Source organism: Fukomys damarensis, unplaced genomic scaffold (genome assembly GCF_012274545.1).
Source record: "Fukomys damarensis isolate Sample0158 unplaced genomic scaffold, DMR_v1.0_HiC HiC_scaffold_4, whole genome shotgun sequence".
Classification (NCBI taxonomy): Eukaryota; Metazoa; Chordata; class Mammalia; order Rodentia; family Bathyergidae; genus Fukomys; species Fukomys damarensis.
In genome coordinates, this window is record NW_022900916.1 from 22,104,806 (window position 1) to 22,113,257 (window position 8,452).

The window sequence follows — 8,452 nt, forward strand, 5'->3', positions numbered from 1 at the left end:
CGCTTCCTCCTCCTCCTCCTCCTCCTCCTCCTCCTCCTCCTCCTCTTCCTCTTCCTCCTCCTTCTTTTCCTTCTCCTCCTCCTCTAGGACCACTGTACACTCAGCTTCTTTACCTACTATGGTATCTGACCTTGATAGACTAGAATTACTCTTTCCACACTTTGTAAAATGATAATATCATGAAAATGTTGAACAGATAACCAATGTACTGAACAGCTTCAACATCAGAGCCTTGACCCATCACTGTCATTCTTGGGAAATGTTTGCGTCTAGTATGGTATCATTATCAGTGGGTCTTTTAAAATCACAATGCTGTTACTTTTTTGGCTGCTAAAAATTGTTGCAAACCTGGAAACTGGGTGTTTAAACTGTGTGTGTGTCTGCGTGTGTGCATGTGTGTTTTATATGTCAGAAAAATAAACAAGGCTCTAAATCCTATTATAACCAAAATATATGCAAATTTTTCATTTGACAGGAGAATTGCATCCAAAATATGTAATGAATTCTTTAAAGAAGAAAACAAACAACATAATTAAGAAATGGGCAAAAAATATAAAGGGACACCTCACCAAAGTGAGACAGGTGGCAAGTAAATATATAAAATATATCTGCTATCACTTATCTATAAGGTAAGTAAATTAAAACCAAAGTAAGAGAGATGCTGAGAACCACGTGAACCAATGCTTCTATTCAGAAAGCTGGCTGGTGTTAAACAGAGAAGAGCCAGATTTTCAGTTCAAGTCTGAACTCGAGTAAACAGTGCTGTTCCAGCTCAAAAAAGCCGGGCGGGAGTTTTCTTTACTAATGGGAAGGTTGGACTTTTAGTTCTATTCAGGCCTTCAACCAAGATCACCTACATTATGGACAGAAATCTCCATTACTCAGTTTATTGATTTAAATGCTGGTATCATCCCAGAATGCTCTCATATGTGTGCCCAGAATAATTTTTGTCCAAACATCTGGGCATGCCATGGTCCAGTCATGTTGACTCATAAAATTAATTTCACAGCTGTGAGGTCACAAAAAATGTAGGTGGAACTTAATCATATATTCTATTTTTTTAAATAGCCAGAGAAAGCTATATACTGTAGGATTCCAATTTCATGATATTCTAGACAAAGTGAAATCATAGAGACTGTATGGTAATAGCCAGGGGTTCTCAGGAAGACTAGTGTTTAAAAGACAACACATAGTGGTAAAATATTTAGTATGAGTTTCTCAGAACTCACACAACTTTATGGCTCCAAAATGCACCTTAATGTATTCAATTTGAAAAATGACAATCATTCAGCAGTTCAGAGGATCCAAGGATTAAACAAAGACTATGTTATAAAGTTCAATGATAGGATATAACCTTACTGAAGGTTTGGGCTAGTATATACTGACATAAGTAAAATTGGAACTGAATAGCAACTGTAACATATTATAAAAGCACTCTATTTTAATAGGAAATATTTTCAGTGGGAAGTACAACCTAACAAATTTGGTTTAAAAATAGCCAGTTCGCAAATATTCCAATCTCCCTTACGCTTACATCCTCCCCCATATCATGCAGTTTTTCTAAGATGCTGGATGACTTATTTATGATATATTTATATTTATTGTCATTTCTTCTCTTTATTAGAATATCCGCTCTATAGCAGCCTCTTGGCCTGGATAAATGTAAGTTCTCTGTACATTTTGTTGAATCATTTTTACTTTAATTGAACAGGCTTTGATAAACAACAATCTAATGCAGGAAAAAGAAGTTGGTGTGAACACTTTAGACTCAGCCAATCCAGGAATGAGCCTTATCTTTAACACTTACTTATTTTGTAATCTTGGGAAAGTTGTTAGAAAATTAGCAAGGGGAACTATCATGGGATATGGATAAAAGGTAAGTTTAAAATATTCCTTAAGCTTCTCTCTGTCATATCCTTATATTTCATTTTCTTTTGGAACTAAGGCTGGAACTTTGGTTTTGTGCCATTAATTTTAGTACTACTAAAGAAAACAATGAGTGAGATAGGAAAAAAATTCTATTACAGATATTTTAAATCTCTAAAGATGTTTCAAATATGATTTCATTTGTGAAAACAGTATTTGAACAGCCTGAAGTTCTTGAAGGTGAAAGAAATAGTTTTACCTTTATTTCAGTTCAGTTAGAGTAGCAGATCTGTAACAGCAAATAATGAATAGAATGATCAGAAAAGCTATTTGTTAAATACACTTCCAAATTGAGATTTTTGGTTTTCTCATTCATACAAAGGAGATACAAACAGTATTGTGGAAATAATGTCTTCTTCTCCAAATTGGGCTCATCTGGTAGTGATTATCATAGATTAGAATGTAGGAAATCAAGTACTCATTTCAAATGCATAAAGTATTAGCAGAAAACAATTGATTCTCTACTGACTACTAAATACTAAAGACAAATTTCAAAGATTTTTATCGAATAGACTTAAACTGTCTATCTTAAAATCATAAAAATAAATCTAAGAAAGTGACTGAAACTATTTAATAATAGTAGAAAAACGGCAAAATGCTATGTAAACCTAAACACATTGAATTTTATCAAATACTGAGTAGATAAATGTTTTGAATTTAAAAAGGAAAGATAGAAATATCTAATTCACAGGTCTGAGTTACATAGTAACTGTAACCAAAGCATATGGAAAAGAAATAAGCTTATGAACTTTGAATTGAATGTGAATTCTCTTTTACCAAATTAAGGAATGAAAAGACCCAAATCCATGCAATTAAAAATGGCAAAGGCTAAATCACAACAGATTCTGTTGAAACCCAGATTATCATTAACTACTTTGAGAACTTGTGCTCTCCTAAAATGTAAAATTCAGAATAGATGAATTTCTAGATATACACGAACTAGTGAAGCTGAACCGAGAAGACATAAAATACTGAATAAGCCAATATTAGTGAAATTGAAGGGGGGAAACTAACAAGTAAGGAAAGCCCAGGTCCTGATGAATTCACTGCAAAATTCTGCAAGAACTTTAGAAAAAATCTAACACCAATACACCTAAATCTCTTTAATGAAGTGGAAAGAGAATCAGTACTCCCAAAGTCATCTCTGGAAGAAAGCATTGCTGTGATTCCAAAACCAGAAAAGCATCTGACCAAAAAAGAGAACTGCAGGACAATTTCTTTAATGAACGTAGATGTAAAAATCTTCAATAAGATACTGGCAAACAGAATGCTGCAAATCATCAAAAAGATTATATATCATAACCAAGTCGGATTTATTCCCAGGATACAAGGATGGTTCAACATACACAAATCAATAAATGTAATACACCACATAAGCAGAAGCAAGGACAAAAATCACATGATAATTTCAATGATGCAGAAAAAACATTTGAGTAAATCCAACATCTATTCATAATTAAAAACCCTGAAGAAGGGCTGGGGATTTAGCTCAGTGGTTCTGCCACCTGTGATGCAAGTGCAAGGTCCTGAGTTGGATCTCCAGCACACACAAAAAAAAGAAAAAAAGAGAGAAGAAAATAGAAATAAAAGGTCTTTATCTCAATTCAATAAAAGCCACCTATGACAACATCATACTAAATGAAGAGAAGTTGAAATCTTTCCCTTTATAATCAGGAGTAAGACAAGGATGTCCATTATCACTACTTCTGACCAATATAGTTCTCAAAACATTAGCTAGAGCAATAGATAAGAGAATGAAACAAAAGGGGCATGAATAGGAAAGGAAGAAGTTAAGTTATCACTATTCGCAGATGACATGATCCTCTGTGCAAAAGATCATCGAAACGCCACCAAAATACTCCTAGAACTCGCAATCAAATTTAGCAGCACAGCAGGATACAAAGCTAACACTCAAAAATCAATAACATGCCTCTACACCAATAACAGCCTCACTGAAGGAAATTAGGGAAACAATATCCTTCACAATTGCACCCAGAAAAATAAAATACTTAGGAATTAACCTAAGTGTTATGGTTCATGTCTACATGTCTCTCCAAAGCCTCATATAGTCATAAGTAGGGCTTTTTCAGAGGGGGCTGAATCTAGTGTGTGTGGCATGATGCTAGGATTAAGGGGAAGTGGACTAAATCAGTCCACTGATTGGTTTGGTACCACCCTGATCCTAGTAGCCTGGATACACATAAGGGACAAAGAGAGGCATGCTTCATCCCTCTTGCTTTGCTATTTTCTGGCTGCCACGAACTGTTTCTTCTCTGCAATGCCTGTCTGCCACGCCAGCCTGCTTTGGAGCCCGCCAATGATGGGCTGAAATCTCTACAAACTGTGAATTACATAAACCCTCCCCCCTTTAACTCTGGGAGTTTGGTATTTTGTCTCAGCAATGATAGAAAAATAACTGAGACACCCAGAAAAGGAGAAACTTCCACAACAAAATCTACAGTACTCTGAAAAAGGACTTGTGTATTCTATTTGAAAGGAATTGCTTGTAAATAAGTAGCATTTGTTCTCTGTCTTTGGTAATACAAAGGTGAAGGTATTTTACACCTAGATAATAGCATCAGTGTTAAAGGAGACCTGGGCTCCTGCAGCAATTTAACTCCACCATCCCTTTTTTTGGTTACATTTTTCATTGCCCAAGATGGCTGCCGCCGCCCAACCATTATTTCCGTAGCACACCCGTGAAGTTTTCACTATCTAGTCTAGGTTGATTTTGAACTCAGCCCAGGCTGGTCTTGAAGGCCCAGCAATCTTCCTGCCTCAGCTTCTTGAGGACTGGGATTAGAGGTGTGTGCCACCAAGCCCAGATTCCTTTTTTAAATTAATTAATTTTGTTGGTACATTTAAGGTATACAATGTAGTGACATTCTGCGTCACTAGAAATTTGCACCTTTACATAATCCATCTTGGTTCTTATTTTTTCCCACTCCCCTACTTTCCCTTCAACCCCTCCATCCCTCCCTATTTACAAAGACTGTTTCCATTTTTTTCTTTTTCTCACGTTAATTCCATTTCCATCTGTCTTTCCCCTACCCCTCTCCTTTCCCCTTCCATTTTGCATCTTTTATTTTCTCCCTATTTCACATTATCTATTATACCTTTTAGTTCTTATTTACACTTTCACTTTCTCACACTAGAGAAACTGGTATTTATACACGTGTCCTATTTATCTCACTCTCACCTAAATTTGCATCCATTTAGCTTTAAATGTCTCTAGTTTCTCATTCTTTATGGCTGAGTAGTATCAATTTTATAAAAAAGAAAAGCCATATTTTCTTTTTTTGTTTTGTTTTTTTGAGACAGGGTCTCACTGTATAGTTGAGACTGATCTGGAACTCACTATGTAGCCCTGGCTGGTCTCGAACTCACAGAGATCCTCTTGCCTCAGCCTCCCGAGTGCTGGGATTACAGGCATGAGCCACCACACCCGGCACAGCCACATTTTCTTTATCTGGTCTCCAGTTGATGAGCATTTGGGCAGTTTCCAAGTTTTAGCTATCACAAATTGCGCTGCTATGAACACAGGTGCACATATATCACTGTGGTCTGATTCTTTTAATTCTTTGGGAAAGGTATCCAGCAGGGGGATAGCAGGGCCAAATGAGACCTCCAATCCTAGTTCTTTGAGCTATCTCCATACTGATTTCCACAGTGGTTGCACCAGTCTACACTCCCACCAGCAGGGGAGCAGCATTTCTCTTTCCCCACAGCCCTGCCAGCATTTGTCATTGGTTGACTTCAATGGCAGCCGTTCTTTCTGGTGTGAGGTGGACTCTCAGTGTTGTTTTCATCTGCATCTCTATATTTTTACACTGCTGGAGATTGAATGCAGGGCCTCACACATGGTAGGCCAATGTGCTATCCACTGAGCTCATCTCCAACCCCTTTCTCTTTTATAAGGCCTACCAAATTCCCGCATAACTGTCACATATCTCTTTGACCAGAACTCAGTAATAACTCGATCACACGAGGGTGGCTAACAAGAACTTTATCCAAACACTTTGCCACTCTAAATGTAGTGGGTGTCATTTTACTAACCAAGAAGGGAAAATCACTATTAGATGAATAAAATCATCATTAGATGAATAATCAACACCTTCTTTACAATTGCCTTGTGGGCTAGGGGTTTAGCTCCGTGGCATAGTACACAAGTGTGAGGCCCTGAGTTGACTCCTGTCAGCACAGGAAAAAGAAAATTATAAGTATCTTCTAACCAGCCAGAAAAAGTGTATTGAGCTGTGGATGTAGCTCAGTGGTGCCACATCTGCCTGCAAGTTACAAGGTCTTGACTGATTCCTCAAAGAAAGAAAAGAAAAAGAAAGAAAGAAAGAGAGAGAGAGAGAGAGAGAGAGAGAGAGAGAGAGAAGAAAAGAATACCTATGAATATTAGGTGTTAATATACTTATAGAATATCACTTAAGAGTTAGGAGGGTCTAAATTATTTTGCACACTCTTTGTCCCAGTAAATATGCAATTAATATTGTTTAGGTGCATAAATGTCCAATGGATAATTCAACTCTTGGTTTGACGGAAAAGTAGAGATACCTATGTTGAGTTGGAAGTCACCCGATGCTACTAAAGTAGTAGAAATGATCTACACTATTCTGCTTTTCATAGAGGTTTTAGAACTGAAGACAGGCATGAATTGTATTCATTAAATTAGATCCAGTAACCATGTTCCAGTAAATTTCTATAGTTTCCAGAAGTGTTATTTTTGTTGGATTTGAAATGCTATAAATAGCAAATAGTATATTTTCAGACACAAGCCAGGCTAAGGTCACTGCTCTTAGAAATGTATCATTACTATGTTCTTGGGTGACACAGGAGGCCACAGGCTTATTGTTTTAAATGGTACTGTCCCTCTGGATCAACAAAACTAGGGATCTGTTCTATCTTACATTTCATATAAATAAATAAATAAATAAATATTTTTAAGCACTTACTACCAACTTGTAAGCACTAGATGGAAAAGAAATTAGAAAAGGATTTATATTATTCAGTTAGCACATTCCATTTGATCATTCAGCAATGGAAATGAAAACACGTAGCTTGACACATTCTAGTCAGACTCTCGCAGCTGGAAGAATGTAATAAAAAGCATATAAGAAGATTCTTCTGAATATTTCAAATATTCTGTTTTTAAAGGTTGAAATTCTTTGTTTCTATATTGCACATTAGTAGGTGAACACATACTCTATGTTTAAAATTTGTGACTTATTAAATGGCTTATCCATGATCTATATGGGTGATTTTGCAACGAAACAACAAATAGGGTACAAACAGGTTTGATTAAGTGTGCTGCATGTAGACATTAAGCTTGATCTTATTTAAAGATTTTACAACTGAATCGCTTTCATGTGTGTTAGTTTTTGATAAACTACTCCAAGGGCTAAATTATTAAATCTTTATAATCTATTTTTAAAAGCACATATGTTTTACTTTGCTTCTTTTATATAAACATTGTAACATCTCCGATATTACAGCCCATTGTAATAGGCCAGACATAAAGGCAAATACTTGTTCACCTAGCTCCTTTATTAGTCTTTGCCGACTGGGGTTGCTTGTTCCTGTAATCCCAGCACTCTGGGAAGCTGCTGCAGGAGGATTACTGGTTCAAGCATGGCCTGGGCAACACAGTGACTGATCCAGACGCCTTCTCAAAATAAAATAAAAAGGAGCTAGGGAAGTAGCTCAGGGCAAAGGCACTGAGTTCGATTCCCAGTGACTGATCCCTGCCCCACAATTTAATTTTTTAAGAGGTATACATTTATTTTCCAGCACAGTAACTGAAGCATCCGAATTCCACCTTTATTGGCACTGATTGGAATTAGGAGGAAATTTTTTTTATTAAAGATTGCAAACATACATGACAAGAAATGAAGATACTAAATAAAAATTTCAAATATACATACATATGACAGCAAAAAAGGATATAAAATAAACAAAAATTTATGCAATACAGACTGATAATCCAAATACATTATTAATTTGATGTGATCTTCAAACGTTATATGTTCTTTCTCATTTTCTTTTTGTATAATATTTTTGAAATATTGTATTTACAAATAAAACAAAATTATATATTATAGTTAAGAAACTGTCCTCAAAACTTTAATGATTTGTAAACTCCTTGGTTTTATTAATTTGATAAATATCATATACTTGCTGATTGTATCACTTACATTCTCTAACAAAACTTCCCACAGAAGAGAAATATACTTATATTTGAAATCCAAAAATAACTAAAAGAGTGCACATTTTTAAGATCTGATTATTCTGGTTAATTTTTATTATATCCCATACTTATTTTTATTATATTTTATAAGCATAATGATAGAATTTAACATGAATACATATGTAATATTCTTCCCAAAACAAATGACTATGAATTAAATCAAGCATCTAATTTAGAGAAATAAGAAGGTTGCCAGAGAAACTATCGATATGCCAAATGTGCAAAATCCTACCACATTCATAACCATGTTTCTCACTTAATAGTGCACACATA

General features: G+C 35.5%; 1 long non-coding RNA gene across 1 annotated transcript in view; it reads left to right on the top strand.

Annotated features, from left to right (window-relative positions):
- The window catches only part of LOC117283374, a 38,257-nt gene extending 37,520 nt beyond the window's left edge, over positions 1 to 737 (top strand). The window contains exon 4 of the long non-coding RNA XR_004514344.1: positions 476 to 737. This is a non-coding gene — a long non-coding RNA (uncharacterized LOC117283374). The remainder of the gene's footprint in view (positions 1 to 475) is intronic.
- Positions 738 to 8,452: the final 7,715 nt, after the last annotated feature.